Consider the following 18,371-nt stretch of genomic DNA (forward strand, 5'->3'; position numbering starts at 1 on the left):
TAGAGCCTGGTAGCCCGGGGGAATTTTTCTTAAGCATAGTCCTGAACCGGTCTCCGATACATCCGTTAGGGTTATCCGCCCTTCTTTGCCCCAAAGACAAGTCGTGTGGTCCGTGGTGTTATTATAGACCCCCATGGTGGCAATTCCTTTATAATAAGGGGGGGCTGACCGCTAGGCATAGCCAGCATGCTTCAGTCATTTCAGGGTTGGAGCCATTTAAGGCGTAGTAAGCTCCCCGTACTAAGTTAAACAGTCTGTGCCATCTTTGCCCAGTAGGTACTGCGGGAGGTCAAATGTCTTTCAGAGAAAACAATCAAGGTAAAGAGATATATTTCAGGGTGGCCAAATCTTGATCTCCCACAGTCCCGCCTTTGAAACTAAAAGTTTCACAGTCCTTTTGAAACTTAAAGAAGTTTCATAGTCCAGAAGCTGAGTTGGTAGATTGTTTCATCTCACTGAACACATTTCATAGTCCTGATGATAGATCAGTTCAATTGAGTTCCTTTTGGAAGGTGGTGATGCAGGTGGGCTCTCAAGGTTACGCCTATATTATGGTATCAAGTCTATCAGCTTCAGTTTGTAAGGCTTCAGGAAAAAGGGCAGGTTCAGTTTTCAGTGATTCCAAATGAAAATGATGGAAAAAATCAAAAACGTTAGTTTGGAGATCTGTAGCCAGATATTTCAGGAGACTGGAAGAAATCAGGATCCAGTCCAGTCAACAGATATAAAATAAAAACCTCAAAAGACAATTAACAAAACTAGGATCTAATATCTGCAAATGTATACTATAGTTTTTACTGAAATATAATTTTTTTCTCTAAAATCACCCTCATTTTTATTAAGATAGCAAAATTAAAACTAACTAGTTTGCAAAATAAGTCTAGTTCTAATAGAGTTGGCCCAATTATTAACATAAGTACAGCAAGAATAGCAATTGATCACATAGGCTCTTTTAAATCTGCTTTGCTGGAACTTTTTATAAGGAATCTCACATTGAACTTTAAAGGCCTCTCGAGGCCAGGAAAGCCAAGCCAAGGATTTTGTCACCAGACTTTGCCTGCAATACCTATAAATTTGGGTGAATTTCTCTATTCCGAGGTTTCCCCAAAATATTTCAAGGTTCCTTGTACCTGCCAGATAAGTGACATTCTTTACTTATCTTGGTAAGTGCTGCTTGGAACACAAGGTACCAGGCCAATATTTCCACGTGGCTTTATTCCATAAAGTCCAATCTTTATTCCTCAAAAGCTGTATGGTTATATCGCAAATATGATGTTCCAGTCATAACCTTGGTAATATAACCAGTGTTTCCAATTGTGTCCTGTTACAAGGAGAACAGATTCTTATTGAACTTACGCAAATAACTATATTGCCATGAAAACAACAATACTCACTAAGAGTTTCCAAATTCGAGGGATCAGATAGAGAGAAAAAGATAAATATTTCAATTTTATTTACAAAAGTATTATTTACCAAATTGCTATAAGTCATAGCTAGCTCAGGAGAAAAGAGAAAAAGTTTTCCTTAAATCTGAAAAAACAAAACATTAAAAATTCAGCAATACTTTAAATGAAAATCATAAAAATTATAATCAGTTCATTCAGTCCTGTGTAATCCATTCTTGATCCCAATCTTTTTGTTAGCAGCTTCATGAAGTTATCAGTCTCTCCAACAGATTTCTGTAATTTCTTATCAAGTTCAGTTTTATGATCAGAAAGTTTATCAGAAGCCTGTACTTCAGTGTAAATGTCAGAGTCCTTTCTATGAATTTTTCTGAAGTTGAAACATTTTGCAAAAGCATTAGAGCAAAGAAATAAGTCTGTAAAGAACAAGACCTCAAAATGGCAATTGACAGAGAAATTTGGTTAATTTTGTGACATACAACATTTTAAAATAATAATAACCAGAATTATGACTGATAATCAGGACAGATCAGCATTTCAGTAATGTTGTACAATTTTAAAACACCTATATCAATAACATTTATCCACATAATAGCACCTAAGCAGACTTATCATCACTTGTCTGACAATCTTTTCCATGTAATTTAACATACTGAATCAGCCTAGTAAGTTTAGTATCTTTCCCCTTATAGGAAGAGAGCAAATTTCTTTGAGAAGTTCCAGGGCCCTTTGAAAATTCTCAAAGAAAAAAGTAAAAAAAAGATTTTAAGATATGAATTTTGGGGGAGCTTGTCAAAAATATAAACAGTCAAAGCAAGCATAGCATTAACAGTCCAAAAAGCCTTAATAGAGAGACCTCAGTCTTTTGAACACAGGAAATTATTTTAACAAAACATAGATTTTTGTCTTTTAGGTAGACTTACTCAAAGGTAAAGAAAAATCTTTGTAACCTCTTTATCAAGTTTAAGAAAATTATCCTTTTAAGTGAATTAAGACCAAATTATAATTTTGTACCAGCTTACTTTTGATATTAAAACTCATTTACTTAATTAAATTTATTTTAATCTTACCCAACTTGACCATGTAAAAACTCTTTTTCCAGAATTTCTCTTTCACAAACTTATAACTTTCTTTTTACATTCAGAATTTGTCCCATGTCTTTCTTTTCCCTTCTAGTACTTGAGGACAAATTTATCTTTCTTAATCGACCAAACAAAACATTTCCATTCTTTGTTCTTTCTTTATACATCTTACTTTCCTTGTACACAGACATATTTTTCTTAATTTTTTAGTAGCTTCAATCACATATATTAATTAGAAATTTTAACCCTTATAGACTTTGACTTCTAAGTAAAAACTAAGTAAGCAGTTATAAACTTTTTTACATTAGCATTTTGTGGATTGGAAAATTTATGAACACTTCATAACTTTTAGAAATATGTTACTTTATAGTACAATCTTTTAATAAAACACATGTTTACCAATAGACCTAAAACACCTTTTAGTTTTCCTGTAATGAAAAGCCAAAAGTAGACAAATGTACATTTAGCAATCAATGTCTAATATCTTATCTTATTTGGAAATGATGATACTCAGAGAATTTTTATCATAAAATTTAGCAAAACTCTAAAGTTTTAAGTTACCAGAAAGAGTTTGGAAGCTGTAACCACCATAACACATAATTATTGTGTAAAGTTCATCCAACGTTCATCTTTTTCACAACTATTTAGTTACTTATTCCCAATAATTATTTAGATTGCCTACAAGACTTCATAAGACTTCAGATAAAATTAGCCATCATTTAAATTACTATTTTTGTTAACCAGTTCTGTAATAGAAATAACATCAGTTTTTTCCTACAAAATTTCATGCAGTTTTTATCACTTCTTATACCTTTAAACATAGTTATCATTAAGATTTTTATGAATAGGTCTTGGTCTTATAATTTTGGACCAGGGGAGCATTCCCAGTCAGACATTTTAAAACATACTCAGGCAAGGTTGATGTAACCTCTTTATATAAAATTAGCTCAAACATTCCAGCCTTTATAATCTTATCAACACTTACACTTTTACATGTTCTCAATTCAATTGTAACCTGAGTCAAGGTCTTAAGACTAGTCAAATTTTTCTCTTCCTTTTTTTAGCCTTAATTCTTAGCTACCAATTAAGCAATTATGTGAGAGCTCTCAAAACATTTTTTTTTTTTTTCAATTTAGAAGTTTTTCCAATTCAAAGGATCCGTCGTCTGGCCATTGACGAGTAGGATCTTCACTTGTATATTTATTCCGATAGTGACTCGAACCAATAAGCCTTTTTAAGGAAAGACCCGGAGGTAACTTTCCACGCTTAGAATAAATCTTTCCCATGGACGCAAGAGGCATCCCTGGTGAGGGCGCAGATGATGTAGCCCCCATGATCCACAGAATTCACTCCCAAAGATATTCAGACTCCCCTGAGAGCTTGGCACAGCCGGAAAGAGACAGTTCGGAACCCCAGTGTACTCGACTGGCCACCAAGGTGCACCCCGGTAAATGCACCTTCCGTATGGTGGAGACCAAGGAGAATATTCTCACTGGTCACAAAGCCAAGTTTTCTCAGGACACAGAACAAGACAGAAGGAAAAACTTCATCCGGTTTTTTTTTTTTTTTTTTATGTGCACAATGACAGCTTTAACCACGCCACGCCTTAGGTCTCTTGGAGCCAGAATAATACCTGGGGGGGGAGGTGCCGCGGGGTCGGGGACTGTGTGCTTTACAGAGTACCTCGTCGTTGCACGGACATTTTCTTGCAGTTGACGGGGGACCTGTGTCATCTACCCCATTCCGTGACCCAACTTATCCTGTCACGGGAGTCTTCTGAAAGTGGCGAGCGCCCTAATGGCTCTTAACTGCTCGACCCGCGCCCACTTAAATTTGCGGCCTTTTTGGCTTTCAAGATGCCCTCGGCAATGACCTTCACTTCATGTGCATAATAACCCACAGCAAAGTTTGTAGACGCCGGTCTGGTGAGACCCGCAAACTCACCAGTCTGTGGGGCCGGCCCAGACAGTAGGCTAATAGGGCCTATGCCTGCGTCCTACCCTATGGTATTTCCTTCTTATGACAAAAGACACAGACAAAAGAGAAAAACAGAGACTACCTTTGGGAGGAAAAGGGATCAAGATCAAAAACCAAGAGTACTCTACCAAATTTAAACCAAGAGTCACTAAAAGCCCAAGAAACTAGTTTCCCAAATATTTTCTCCTGCCAATCTAAATTTAGAAAGAGAAAAAATTCTCACCATTTCCTTCTGCCGGACTCCGCAGATAGAGATTCCGGGAGGCTGACGTGGTAAGAAGTCTTACCTTTTTGCCGGCTTTTGTCAGGCGTTCCCGTATCTCACCATCTGCAGTAGTCCAGGGAGAAGGCAGGTCCTCCAGCTGTAGGATCCCATCCCGTCAAATGAGGTCCACGTGACGAACAAAAACAGAACAACGAACACCAAAGACACACCAAAACATAAACAACCTTGCCCGGTTGTTTATGGCCAACCGAAGGGGGCTTCAGACGGGAGGGGTTTTCGTGTCCTCCCTGGGAAAAAGAGTGCCGTTTCTTTTTCCACCTGAAGGGGGGTGGTCAGGCTTTCCTGACTCCCCTTGTCCCTTGGGGCGTCCCCCAGGGTTGCAGCCTGCAGTTCCCAGCATGTCTGCCACTGCAGCCGCTCGGTCCTCACGGCCCGAAGCGGCGGCTGCCCAGATACCGAAACCAAAACAATGCTTCGCGGCGCCGCACACACTCACACACCCAGTCACTCAGGCTTACCTCCAAGGGGTCTTCGGAGTCTGGGGTGACTGCGCAGATCCCGGACGAGCCCCCAAATGTAGGATCCCAAAAAGGAAACCCCAACTCCAGTCTCGGGAAGGCGCAGACCCACAGACACAGAAGACCGAGCTTGATGCAAACGCAAGAGGTTTATTAAGCGGAGCTCCGGGTCGACACATATCTCTCGCAGGAGACAGAGGAGTCGACCCCGGACCTTAAAGGGCAAATTCTTATATAGGGTTTGGAAGCACAAAGCGGGAAAAGGTTGGCGCGGTCTTACATGATTGGCTAATTTAAAACATTTAAACAGTTACATTTTATGGCGCGAATTGCTATGGCACGAAGCGATTATCAGGTTACACACACGCGTCCCCATCTGGACCCCCTCCACCCCGACCCTCCCAAACTTATCCCTCTGGAGCACTCTCTTGTTCTCAATTCTTCCCCGAACAGTTTAGGGTGGGTCTTTCATGAATAGAGTCAGTCAGGATCGATAAACGTTCCCCCCTATACCAGGAATCCTTAGGGCGTGGAGGTGCCTGTCTCTAAGGTAGTAACTTTTTAATTTTTAATACAATTTTTACTTCCTTCAATCTGCGCAAGTGTAGTCAGACTTCATGCCTCTTTATAGGACGCATGTTCACAAAATGGCGGCTTGGGCATGACCTGAGGGTGGAGTTTTTAGCCTCTTGACGTCGAAAGGTCGCTCATCCGACATCTGCGCGGGCCCAGTTGATGGGTTGGTGGTCTCAACTGGCCTGAAGTGGACAAGTGGTTGTAATTCCTGACAAACAGCTCAAACACCCATTACCATGGTGACCCAGACTCCAGGGAGACGTCATGTACAGGAACCTAGTGGGAGTCAGATAGCACATTGCCTTAACAGCACAGTTAGCAATGGGCAGGGGAACAACTAAAAGCTACAATCAGTAATTGCAAAAAGGGAAAAAAACACTTCAGTTCCTAGCTACTTACTCATCAAGGGCTAACTGTCTGCTGGTTTCAGGTGGAGAAGGAGAGACGGGGAGTGGCTGCTCTAGCCCCAGCCGCAGTCCTCAGGGACCTGGGGGATTCCCGTGGCTGTTCTCCCTGGCGTGTCCCCCACTGGTCACTCGGGGCCACCCTGCTTTGTGGAGCTGGGGTCGTGACCCCTGATTCCTGCACACTTTTGCCCACAGTGATGTCTTGGCCCTGCTGGCCTTGACTGTGGCTTGAGGGCCTGGCCAGGGCGGCTGAGAGCCTGTGTCTGCTTGGAGAACGTGGACATCTGGACAGCAGTGCCAGCGAGCTGCCCTTCTTGGGTCCTCAGCCAGCTGGGCACAGAGGGGAGACTGAGTCACAGGTACTTGAGCGAAGGTCGCTTTTCTGTCTCCAGGTCTGGGACTGGCCCAGCGCCCCTCCTGCCTCCTCCCTCTGCTCCGGCCTCCCCTCCAGGTCCAGGCCGACATTAGCATCTCAAAGCCATCTCTCCTGCTTTTCAAAAGTGCCTCCTTTCCACCTGTGTGGGCTAATTCTTTTGTTATCATTTTCTGCTCAGAAATCGATTTCTCCTTTAATTGTGCTCAGTAATGAAACATCCTTCTGAAAGCCACCTCGGAGACCGGCCGTTGGTGCTAAATTATTAAGATCTGCTTTCTTGGGAGGGAGAAGATGAATGAGATGGAGATGAGTGATTTCATGCATTTATGATAGAACAATCCAGACCCTGCTGGCTCCTCCCTGTGTGGCTGGGATGCCTGAGGGGCTGATCCCGACACAGGCTGGGGATCCTGCAGGAGGGCAGGTCCCAAGGAGGGACGCACTGGGACAGTGGGGAGGAAGGGTGTCTACTTCCTGTGGGGTCCCCAGGGCCTGGGAGGTGGGGGGATGAGGGCTTTGGCCTAGGGCCAGAGGGCAGCTGAAGAGATTGTCTGGAAAGATTGTCTCGGCTTCCGGCAGAGCCTCTTTGCTTGGAGACCCCAGTCTGCCCCCAACCTGCCCTAAATGACCCCAGGTTGCAAGGTCAGTGCCTCTTCCTTCTGAACCTGTGTCCTGGTGACCCCTGATCTCGGGCTGCCTGATGATGCCTCGTGAGCTCTGATGATGGGTCCCCTTGTGCCCCGAGCTGCTGTGCCCTCTGTGACTGACCATCCAGCACTTTGCTGTGGCCAGCACGTCCCCTGTTATCCCAGTGGAGCCCCGGGGCGACCCCTGAGATTGACCATGAGCAGCATCCTGGCCTCGCTGCTGGATGCCAGCAGCCCCCAGGCCCTGACAAAGACTCCTCCAGACTGGGCCGAGTGCCCAGGGGCAGAGCCCCCTGGGGAGGCCACTGCTCTCCGCACTTCTGCCCGTTCATCCTGCGGCCTGTGGCCAGCCCACCTCCCTGACCACCACTTCCTGCTAGTGGCCTGGGCCCAATGTGTGCCGCAGGTCAAGAGGTTGTGGTGACGGCTCTGGGGGCTCCTGAGCTGGGGGCCTCACAAACACACGTACACACATGCATGTACAAACGTGAACAGGCACACATGCACAAACACACATACATGTACACACAGAAACACACGTGTGCATGTACACACAGGTGCACATGCACAAAACACATTCAGTCACACTCCAAACTCACATGCATATACACCAACACACGCACATACAAGCACATGCACATCCACACTCACACACATGTACACACAGTAATATTCACACACATGCGGACCCACGAGCACACATGCACAAAGCACATGCAGCCACAAGGCACACCCAAACACACATACGTACGAACATACACTGACACACACACCAACACATGCACACACACATGGACTAACACACGTACACACAAACACACAGGCACATATATGCTCGCACATGCACACACATGCCCGCGTGGCCCCACTGGCACCCCCAGCCTCTCCCTGCTTCTCACAGGGGGTCTTCGTGGCCTCCCGGGCCTGTGGTCTGTCCGATGCCACCTCCCCCTCTGGGAAACTGTCACAGACCAGCGAAGACTGAGGGGACTCGGGGACTAAATGCGACGTGGTGTCCTGGATCAGTCCCTGGAGAGGACGGCGCACGAGGCCCCCCGCCGCCGCCCCAGCGGCCCTGCCCCTTCGCCGCCTCACGCCCTCCACGGCGCTCACCCTGTGCCGAGCTGCTTGCTTGTGATTGGCCTGATACGGACTGTCTGCCCCGTGCGCTGCCGAGTCCAGGACCTTCCAGGGGAAGCCCCAGCCTCCAGGGCGGTTCCTGGCGCACAGTGTGCCTTCACAGATGCCCGTTGTGTGAATTCATGGCAGGTCAGCTGGAGGTGAGGTCAGCAGGCTGCTGACCGAGCAGATCTGACACGTGGAGACTCACACGCCGAGGACAGCAGCCCAGCCAGGTGGGGCCCAGGTCGTCCTGGGGGCCTGAGGAGGGCGGGCAGCATTCTCACTCCAAGCACGCTTCTGGTCAAGCCCAGACCCCAAGGGCGGTGGACAGCCCAGCCCTTCCCTACGGACACAGGTTCGCCAGTTGAGCCCCACAACCTGCGCTTGAGTTTGGCCGTCCCCCTGCAGCTGGGAATCCGCGAGCTCACCACAGAGCTGAGCCTCCGTCCTTTCACCCGTACAACGAAGTGACCACACCGGCCTCTGGGGTTGTCGCCAGACGCGATGGCACGCAGACGGCCGTTAGCCTTGCTGCTTTCCTGCAGGCCTAGAGGGCAAGGGCCTCTGACCTCTTGGCGTCCACAGCAGAGGGAGGGGCGTGGGGAGGCCATGGCAGCAGGGACAACCGGCCAGCTCACATCTCACCCTTGCGGCTCATCAGTTACGTGGGTTACAGGCAGCTGTGCCTCCAGCTGTGTGCAGGGCGTGCCTGAGCATGTGTGTATGTGTGTGCATGGATGTGCGTGTGCATGCGTGTGCACGTGTGCATGCCTGCATGTGTCCTGCTCTGTGTGGAGGGAGGGAACAGGGAGGGGTCTGCAGAGAAGGGAGGGGAGACGCTCCATCTTGCGACGAGATTCCGTCTGTGTCCCCGTTTCCCCATCTGCTCTGTGGCTGGTTGGGAGGAACATTGGTGCAGAAGAAATTGTGGGAGATCAAGATTTGGCCACCCTGGAATCTATCTCTTTACCTTGGTTGTTTTCTCTAGGGACATTTGACCTCCCCCACTAACTGCCTAAAGAATTTGACATGGTGGCTCCTTCCTGGAACAGATCTATCATGATGGCTGTAAAGATAATGTAGGATGGAGATTACAATAGGAAAGGCACCAACAAGCCCCTCTCATCAGAAGTTCTGTCTCTCTGGCCACATTCTCTGGATTACCCTGCGAGGAGTTGCCAGACAATCATTTACATTTATAAGGGAAATCTCCATTTGTAAAGGTATCTCCCTCTCTGTATTGAGAAGAGGGGGGATGAGCTCATTTCTAGTGACTTATCAATGTGGAAGTTGAGGCCTTAAAGCTGTATAATAACCTTACTCTTGTTTACTGTGCTTTAGTGGTAATCTCCTGTAACTGACTCCCCCCACCCCAACATCCTCCTTTGTCATTGGCTGAACATGGTATTTAAGATGAGAATTTCTGCTATTGTGTTGAGAAACGCAGTGTCCCTGCTTTCTCCCATGTATACATGTTATTAAACTTGGTATTATTTTCTCCTGCTAACCTGTCTTGTTAATTATTTGGCCAGCCATAAGAACCTTAAGGGAAAGGGCAGAGGGAGATTCTCCCTCTTCCCCCGACAAAATAAAACCCCGGAACACAGGAGGCGGCCTCTTGCCCCTCAATGCGCACCGGTGGCTGTGTCAGCCGTGCTATGTCCAGGCTACTTGTTGTCATTAATAAAGTGGCCCCAGAGCAGGCCTTGGGGACGGGGAGCCTGGGAGCTGGCTCAGGACAGTCAGTTCTGAGCAAGAAGGTCTGGGGTCCTGGGTGGACAGCTCGGCTGTCTCCTCAGTTGGTGGCATCATCCAGGCCTCCAGCCCCTGCACCCGCCCACCCCCCCGCAGAGCGCACCCCCAGTGCCCAAGCACCTTCCTGGGAGCGGAGCTGCTGTCTGGCCCTGGGAACCTCTGGGACCACCATCTTTGGGCAGGAATATGGAAAATCTCTTTATTTCCGTGATGAAAGGAGATTGATTTTTCCACAGCTTCTGGAGACGCTTCTAATTGAGTTTGCTGGCCCTGTGCTTCCGACAGATGCCCATTTAGAAACCTTTCCCAGTTTTTAGCTGCTTTTCCTTTTTTTCGTGAGAGGAGAGCTAGAGGTTCATTTTGATCAGAGATTGCAAAAGAGCAGCCTGGACCGTGCCTAGCTGGGTGGGACCTGCCCCACTCCCGCCCCTGTCCCACCTTCCCACGCCCCTGCCCTTGGCAATTAGAACCACTTGCTCTTCATCAAAGGCAGGTGACCCACCATTGCCACCATCCCCAAAGGTTGCTGAGGGGCACAGGTCCCCCCAGTGCCCGAAGGATCCCCCCCAGGCAGGGAACCCATTGCAGACACTGGGGGGCTCTTGTTTCAGCTGGAGGTGGATGGTCAGGGAGAGTGTGGCCCTGAGGCCAACGGTGATAGTCTTGGTGTCCTGGTGGTCATGGCCCGTGCCCACGTGCTCGCCTGCACAGCGCAGGAGCCCATTCCCACTGGCATGCAGGGTGGGGCTGGCTGGATGCGGGCCTGGCCCTGCTCCCTGGACCTGTAGGGTGGGGTCTCCTTGACTCAGAGGGAGAGGAACTGGGAAGGCACCGGGCTGTGGGCAGGGGAGCTGGCAGCCTGGTGGGGCCTTTGGGGTCTCCACCCCAGCTGGGTGGTCCTCCAGGGTCAGAGGCCTTGGAAGTGTCTCTGGGGAGATGGCTGGGGTGCTGAGCACCACGAGCACCTTCCTGGCAGGGGGGCATCTCAAGTGCAGATGCCTCCCCCCATGGGTGCCTCAGCACAGTGGTCCTGAGGAGGTGTCCAGGCAGAGGCCAGGGGGCAGGCGAACCCTTTGTCCCCTCCTGGGCCTGGCCCTGCCTTGGCTAGCTAGTGGGGAAGCACTCAGGGCCGGCTGTCTCTCCACTCCAGATCTGACTCCTGGGCAGGCTGGGGGTCCTCCTGCTGAGAGAAAGCAAGGGACTGGGGAGGAGGGGGTGCCAACCTCCTGTGACACTGATGATTCAGCGCCCTGGGGTCCTGTGCCTTGGCCTCCCTGCCCTTGGGATGGGGGTCCCGCCACCGTGCAGGAACATGAGAGCCAGGTGTGATTCAGAGCGCTTCCCCTCTCCCCAGGTGGGGCGGCTGTTGGGGGCCTGGCCGAGGTCTCGGGGCCAGGAGCTCTGGGTGAGAAGGGGGTGGCCAGAACACTGGGGACAGAGAGGCAGGGGCCTGAAAGGAGCAGCCCTGGGGTGGGGTAGTTGGGATTTATGGGTCCTCTGAGCCCCAGTGACTCGGAAATGAAGCAGCCCCTCCGCCCCACCCAGATTGGCCCCCAGGTTCTGGTGGGGCTTGGGTCAGCCCCAGTGGTGTCTCTTCTCTCAACCCACCTGTACCCACTGTGCACCTGTCCCTCTGTCAGGGATGGGGTGCTGGTGGCAGCTCAGATCCTGCTTGGCTTTTCTACTGGTATCACTGGGTACCCCCCATCCTCCAGGCTCAGCTCCTCATCTGACTCCCTTCACCCTTCTCCCCCAGTCCACATGCATAGAAATGCTGCCAACTGCCAGTCTTGGGGTGGACTCAGGAGTCAGCTAGGGGTGCCTGGTACAGAATAGGGGCTCAATAAGTGTTTGCCAGTGGAATAAAAATGGAAATCCTTTGCCTGAATCATGCATGTATGTGAAGGGGGAATTTATGCCCCTTGTTCTGTGGGAAGACCAGTGGGGAAGTGAAAATGCAAATATATCTAGATGCAGTGAAAAATCCTATGCCCTGCCGGGGGCAGGTATTTCCACAGATTAGGGCACAAGAGGCTGCCATGGAGGAAAACCCACTGGAGGTGAGGTCAGAATTAAAGATGAAAAGCTGGCAAGGGGATGAATTACCCTGAGGGCAGCCCTCAGAGCTGATGGAAGAAATGGGATCATGTGATCCCCCAAACAAGAGATGATAGAACATTCTGAGAGATCCTCTAAAATAAGTATGTTTAACATATTTAAAGAGAAAAAAATAATACAGGAACCCTAAGGCAAGAATAGGACACTATGAAAAAGGAGGTAGATTGTAAATAAGGAAAAAGCACAATATTCTATTCAATAAATACTCTATCCAATGAAAAAAGAGAGTCACTGGATGCAAGAAGTAAACAGACAGGTTAAATGGTCAGCTAGACACAGCTGAAGATAAAATTAGTGAATTTAAAAGTAGCTCTGAGAAAGTCCCTCTCTCACAAAGAGAAGAGACGTGGGACAGGGAGATGTAATGAGAAAGTCCAGCCCCATCTGCTGAGATTCCAGAAGAGGGAGAGAGAGGATGGTGGACAGGCCACTCTTGGACAGATCATAGACAAGCATTTTCCAAGACTGAAGAAAACATTTTCTAATAAGTAAAATAAATGAAAGCAAATACACACCTTGAAATGAAATGGTGGAACATTAGAGGCACACATATGTACACACACACACACACACATATAAATATATAAAATATTACACTTTACCAGAGAGTGGAAACATTACCTTCCAAAGAAAGATACTGAGATTTAAAAGCCTCCTCATCAATAGTGGTGATTGCTGGGGCAGTGGGACGATACCTTCAATGTGCTGATAGAAAGCAACTATCAATCAGGAGTTCCATACCCAGCTAGAATAGCCAAGAGTAGGGGTGAAGTAGAGACAGTTTTAGGCCAAGACCAATGGGGTGTGTTTTAGGATGAAATGCCAGAAACGACTGTGATCAGATAAGTTGGTAAACATGAAAGTAGGTCTGAAGGACTGTGACTGTAAGCAAAGTGACTGATTTTGTGGGTTTATGCACAAGGACTTCTGGATCTGGCAGGTGGCAGATGAGGCACCTAGGAGAATCCAACTGAAAACAACTACAATTCTGGATACGAGGTATTTAAAAGATCTTTTCAACGCATTGCTGAACTGTTAGGAAAGTAAGGAGTCCTCAGAGGCCAGAGCCACAGGGACAGTGGACGACCCGGGAGGGGAGTCTTCACTGGACACAGGCTTTCCTGAGGGCACACTGGAGCCCTGGTGACTGGAGCTTGGGTCCTGCGGCGTGGAGAGAGTCCAGGAAGAAATCTGCGAGGTAAGTGTACACGCATGTGTGTGATTTTTAGTAGAGCTGCCATCACAGATCAATAGGGAAGGAAGAGGTTGTTCAATAACTGATGTTGGAGAAATTGGTTAATATCTGGAAAAATAAAGAAAATGGATTCTTACCTCACTCCATACATAGAAATCAGTTCCAAATGGATTAAGGATTTAATAGTAACATAAAGCTTTTATAAGACAACACAGGAGAACATACCATGACCGTGGACAAAGGAATAATTTCTTAAAACAAGGAATAATTTCTTTGTGCAAACACCAAGGAAAAGATGGACAAATTCTGCTACATTAAAATTCATCAAAGACAGCATTAATACATGGGACGTAGAGACCACCAACTGGGAGAAGATACTTGCAGTGCGTTCAGCTGACAAAGGATTAGTGTCCAGAACGTATAACCAACTCCTGCAAATCAATAAGAAGCAGATAAACAACTTAAGATAAAGATGAGTGACAGATTTGAACCTGGAAGAGGGACAGGACTGTCCAGTGGAGAAGCTCCCAGGATTCGGCTGAATGTGGACTAAAACCACAATTAAAAACTTTTTGCAAATCTGTGCCTGTCCACAGTCTGCCAGCATCGGGCTCTGGTGAGGATGCAGGGGAGCGGGATGAGGGAGTGTGGATTGGTTTGGGTCATTTTGGAGAGCAACGAAGTGAAACTGAGCCCTATTGGAGACACCTATCCCTATACACAACTTCCAGCATTTTCCCATCATGGCACCTGTGGACAAGGACAGAACGTGTACGTGTAGTAGGTGGAGGTGGGTCCCCCATGCCCGTCCCAGGGGACCCACATCTAGTCACAGCGGGCACCTGTGGGGAGCCCTAGAGAAGCCCCCATCCTGGCGTGTGGGGGCAGTGCAAGAATCTCCATCATGGCAATTTCTGTCATTTAGCAAACAATGGAAACAGCCAGAATCCCTGGCACGGTGGGTGGATAAACCGCCTGTGACCTGTTTGGACAGTGGGATGCCACATGGCCACGACAGCGAGTGGACCGCAGGCCTGTGCATCAGCCTGAGTGGCTCTCAGGGACCTCATGCTGGGAGGAGAGAGCGTCGAGGCAGAATGCGCACAGCATGATTCCATTTACACGAGTCCAGGGCAGCTAATCCAGGCAGCGCGTTGCTTAGGTTCCTTGCAGTTGTGCAAAAGTGATTTGAAAAGCCAGGAAATGGGAAACACGAAATTCAAGATGGAACTTCACCCTGGGGTGCAGGAGGGATGGGATTGGAGAGAGTTGCACAGGGGCTTCAGAAATTCTGGGTTTTTTTAGGCTGGGTGGTAGATATTCAGGTGTTCACTTACAGTCATTATTTGTACCTTACATGTAATCTAAATGGTCCTCTTAGCTATTGAATAATAAAGAGCAATGTGAACAAAAAGCCCATATACCTCCTGTCAGCCTTTGCTGCAGAATCAGCCCCAAAACTTAGTGGCTTAAAACCACAGCCCTTTGTCCAGCTCACAGTGCGCCGTGCCAGTGGTTTTAGCTGGGCTGGGGTGGGTGGTTCTTCTGATCTCAGCCAGACCCTCCCAGATATCGTGGTCAGCGGTCACTTTGGCTGGAGGTTGGGCAGGTCAAGGGCCCCAGGCTGGGAACTCAAAATGGTGCTTCCGCTGAGTTCTACTGGCCAAATAGTCATGGGCCAGCCCAGATTGAAGGGGTTGAGGGGCAAAGCCCACCTCTCTATGGGAAGAGCTGCAAAGAATTACGGCTATTGTGCACTGTCCCATGTGCCTGGAGCTGGGACGGACAGGAGGTGCCTGGATCTCCCCACGTTTCTGATGCACAGTCTTTCTGGGAAGGGAGCCCCGGCCTCCCCTGCCCACTGCTGGGTCCCCGTGAGTCATCAGGCCCCAGGGGTGTCCTCAAGGCCAAGTCCTCCCACAGGGTCTCAGGGTACCCTCGAGGTCTGACCCTGTGGCCCCCACTCTGCCTCTCCCTGAGCCGCCCAGGGCCAGCTTGGAGGCTGCTGCCGACATGGGCCCACCATCAGGCACTCGCCTTTCAGAAACCTTTAGGATTTGGTGCCCTCCACTGAGGTCTGCCCGCTCTGAATTCATTCCACCTGTGCAGACTGTGGGGGACCTTCCCTCCTCAGCGTGTCCTGATCCCATTTGAGCGGCCTCAGTAGTGAGGACCTGGTTAACTTCTGTGATTGACACCACCCCCCGCCTGGGGGCAGCTCTCTGTCTGTGTCTTTCTCTCAGTCTCTCTCTGTCTCTGTCTCCATCTCTCTGTCTTTCTCTTTTTGTGCCTGTCTCTCTGCCTCTGTATCCATCTCTCTGTTTGTGTCTCTGTCTCTGCCTTCATCTCCCTGTCTGTCTCTCTGTCTCTGTTTCTCTGTGTTTGTCTCCCTGTCTCTGTTTCTCGCTCTGTCTCTGTCTTCATCTCTCTGCATCTGCCTGTCTCTCCAGCACTCTCTCGCCCTCAGCCCCTAGGGTCTTGGAGAGCTGACTGTCCCTTGATCCCCTGAGGGGTGGTCAGCAGCCCATACAGTAGACACCCCACAGAGTCTGTGGTGGAGGAGAAACTGTGGGTTCCTAAGAACCAACCGATATCCTTTTTGAGGGAAAAAATATTGATTGCTGATATCTGCAATAATGAACCCCAGCAAATTACACAAATTACCTCTCAGATGGCAGCTTGACAAATGTCATCTCTAGAGGAGTCTATAGAAATGTCATTTGTCGAACTCATATTAAACAATCTCCCAAGACAGATTTAAAATAACTTTGGCGGTAAAAGTCTAAATTGTACAGACATGAAAGTGACAACATACGCTAGTTGGAATTACATATTTGTGAACTAATTCTAGTATAAAATTAGAATTTGAGAACTTTACTGCAAAGCTGTAAGTTTTCACTGTTAGCAATGATCTTGTAACCAGTTTGACTCTATAGTCAAGAACCTCATTTACATTTGTCTCACAGTGTGCTGTGTAGGGGAAATTGGCCTTTTAAGAAAACAACTGGGAGAAGGTTTTCTTTTTTTAAAATCTGAAGCTGCCTGTAGCACTTTGAGACTGCGGAAAGGCCTGGGTTGGGGGTGGGGCTGGGAGAAAAATTGCATTTAAATTATGAGAAATATGGAGCTTAGATCTCAGAGGCCACAGAGAACTGATGACAAAAGCGTTTCACTCCATGTCAAGTACAGTCTCCTGCCCCTCTGGTCACTTCCGGGGCTTCAGGTTGACCCCTTTCATGACGAGCTGCAGGGTCACACACATGGTCGCTGCTCCAGGAAAGACCTTTGTGTACAGACCTCAGGGCGCCTCTTGCGGGCAAGAGACCCAAACGGCAGCAAGAGGAGAGAGACGCAGGATTTTGTAAGTGCCCAAGGCCACATCTCAGACTTAGTACATAGCATGCAACCCACACAGCACCCATTGGTGGTGGTCAGTGCGGCTGGGGACTGGGCACCAGACACCAGGCTGGGTGAGGGCTCAGCGAGACCCGCAGCGCCCTGTCCCCTCGGGAGCCAGGAGCCCAGGACCCAAGGCTGCTGAGAAGGGATCCCAAATCGACCCTGGGCCTTCCTGCTGTGCAGGTGGTATTCCTGGAGCTGGTTTAACCAACCATTGTAGATGCTTTGGAAAGTTCAGTTCCTCCAGGCTGAGTCGCCCCAAAGTCCAGCACGGGGGAGTAGAAATCAAGAAGGATTTGCCACATTTCTATAGTTTCTATGACTAATAAATTTGTGGAAATGAGAACCATTTGTTCTGCCTTAAAATAAGCTTTCTTTCCATCTTTCCAGACAACGAGAGGTCGGTTTGAAGATGAACCTCAGTGAGTTCTCTGAGAACAGCTGAGACCCCTCAGATTTTGTGAAATGTTCCGATCTCATCACCAGCAGGGCTCTCAGGGAAGCCCCGGCTTTAAGATGAAGGGGCCGTCACCCCTGCCCTCCCCCAGGGGGCCATTTTGCCTGGACCTCAGTTTCCTCAGCCTCTGACTCCTGGCACCTAGCAGGACACCACCTACAGAGCTGGTCTCTTTACTCCTCAGTTCGTTTCAGAAATCAGTCAGTTTGCAGGGACTGAAGAGCTACTGCGTTTGTCACAACTGCTCCTGAAGAGGGTGTTTCCTGGAATCTGGAATCTGGAAATAAAGTCCGGTTCCTTACATCTTTTATATTATTTCCTAAAGCCTTTTCTCTACTTAATTATCTGTTATGAAGTCATTTGCCATGTTGGTTTCTCTAGGGAAGGACGCTGCTCACATTCTCAGAGAGAATCCAGTTGGGCTGTTCGAGACGCCACCGTCTGCTCAGAGGCTGTAGGAAAGTGATGTCTGTTGTTCAGAATAACCGTTAAGTCATTTCCCGGCTCGCTTTATGAGCTTATTTCCTTTTCAAAGTTGCATTTTGAATTAATTTTAGATTTACAGAAGAGTCGAAAATATCTTGCTGAGCATCCTCCATCCCACCTTCTCTACTGTTCTCTTCGTGCATAACCGTGGCGCCTCGTCAGGACTAAGGAGCTAACACGGGCATACTCTACTATGAACAAATGACAGTCTTTATTCGGGCTTCACCAGTTTTTCCACGAATGCCATTTGTCTGCTCCAGGAGCCGGCCCAGGATCCCATGTCCTGTGAGTCACTGCGCCTCCTAGTCCTCTCTGGTCCGACCGTCTCTCAGTCTGTCTTATTTTTCATGAAGAGTACTGGGCAGGCCTTTTGTGGAGTCTCCCTCAATACTGGTTTCTCTGACGTTTTCTCACCATTGGATGTGGGTTATGGATTTTGGGAAGAATATCAGAGCAGTAAAGCACCCTTTCACTGAGCTCTGTGGGGGTCCGGGTGACGACATCACTTATGGGGGTGCTCGGTCTGGTGGCCTCTGCAGGTTGTCCACACACAGGTTCAGTGTTTCCCTTTCCACACTCTGCTTTTGGGAGCAAGTCGCTGAGTCTAGCCCACCCTCAAGGGGAGGG

Source organism: Ceratotherium simum, chromosome 25 (genome assembly GCF_057802395.1).
Source record: "Ceratotherium simum simum isolate JZ-2026a chromosome 25, ASM5780239v1, whole genome shotgun sequence".
NCBI classification, from domain to species: domain Eukaryota; kingdom Metazoa; phylum Chordata; class Mammalia; order Perissodactyla; family Rhinocerotidae; genus Ceratotherium; species Ceratotherium simum.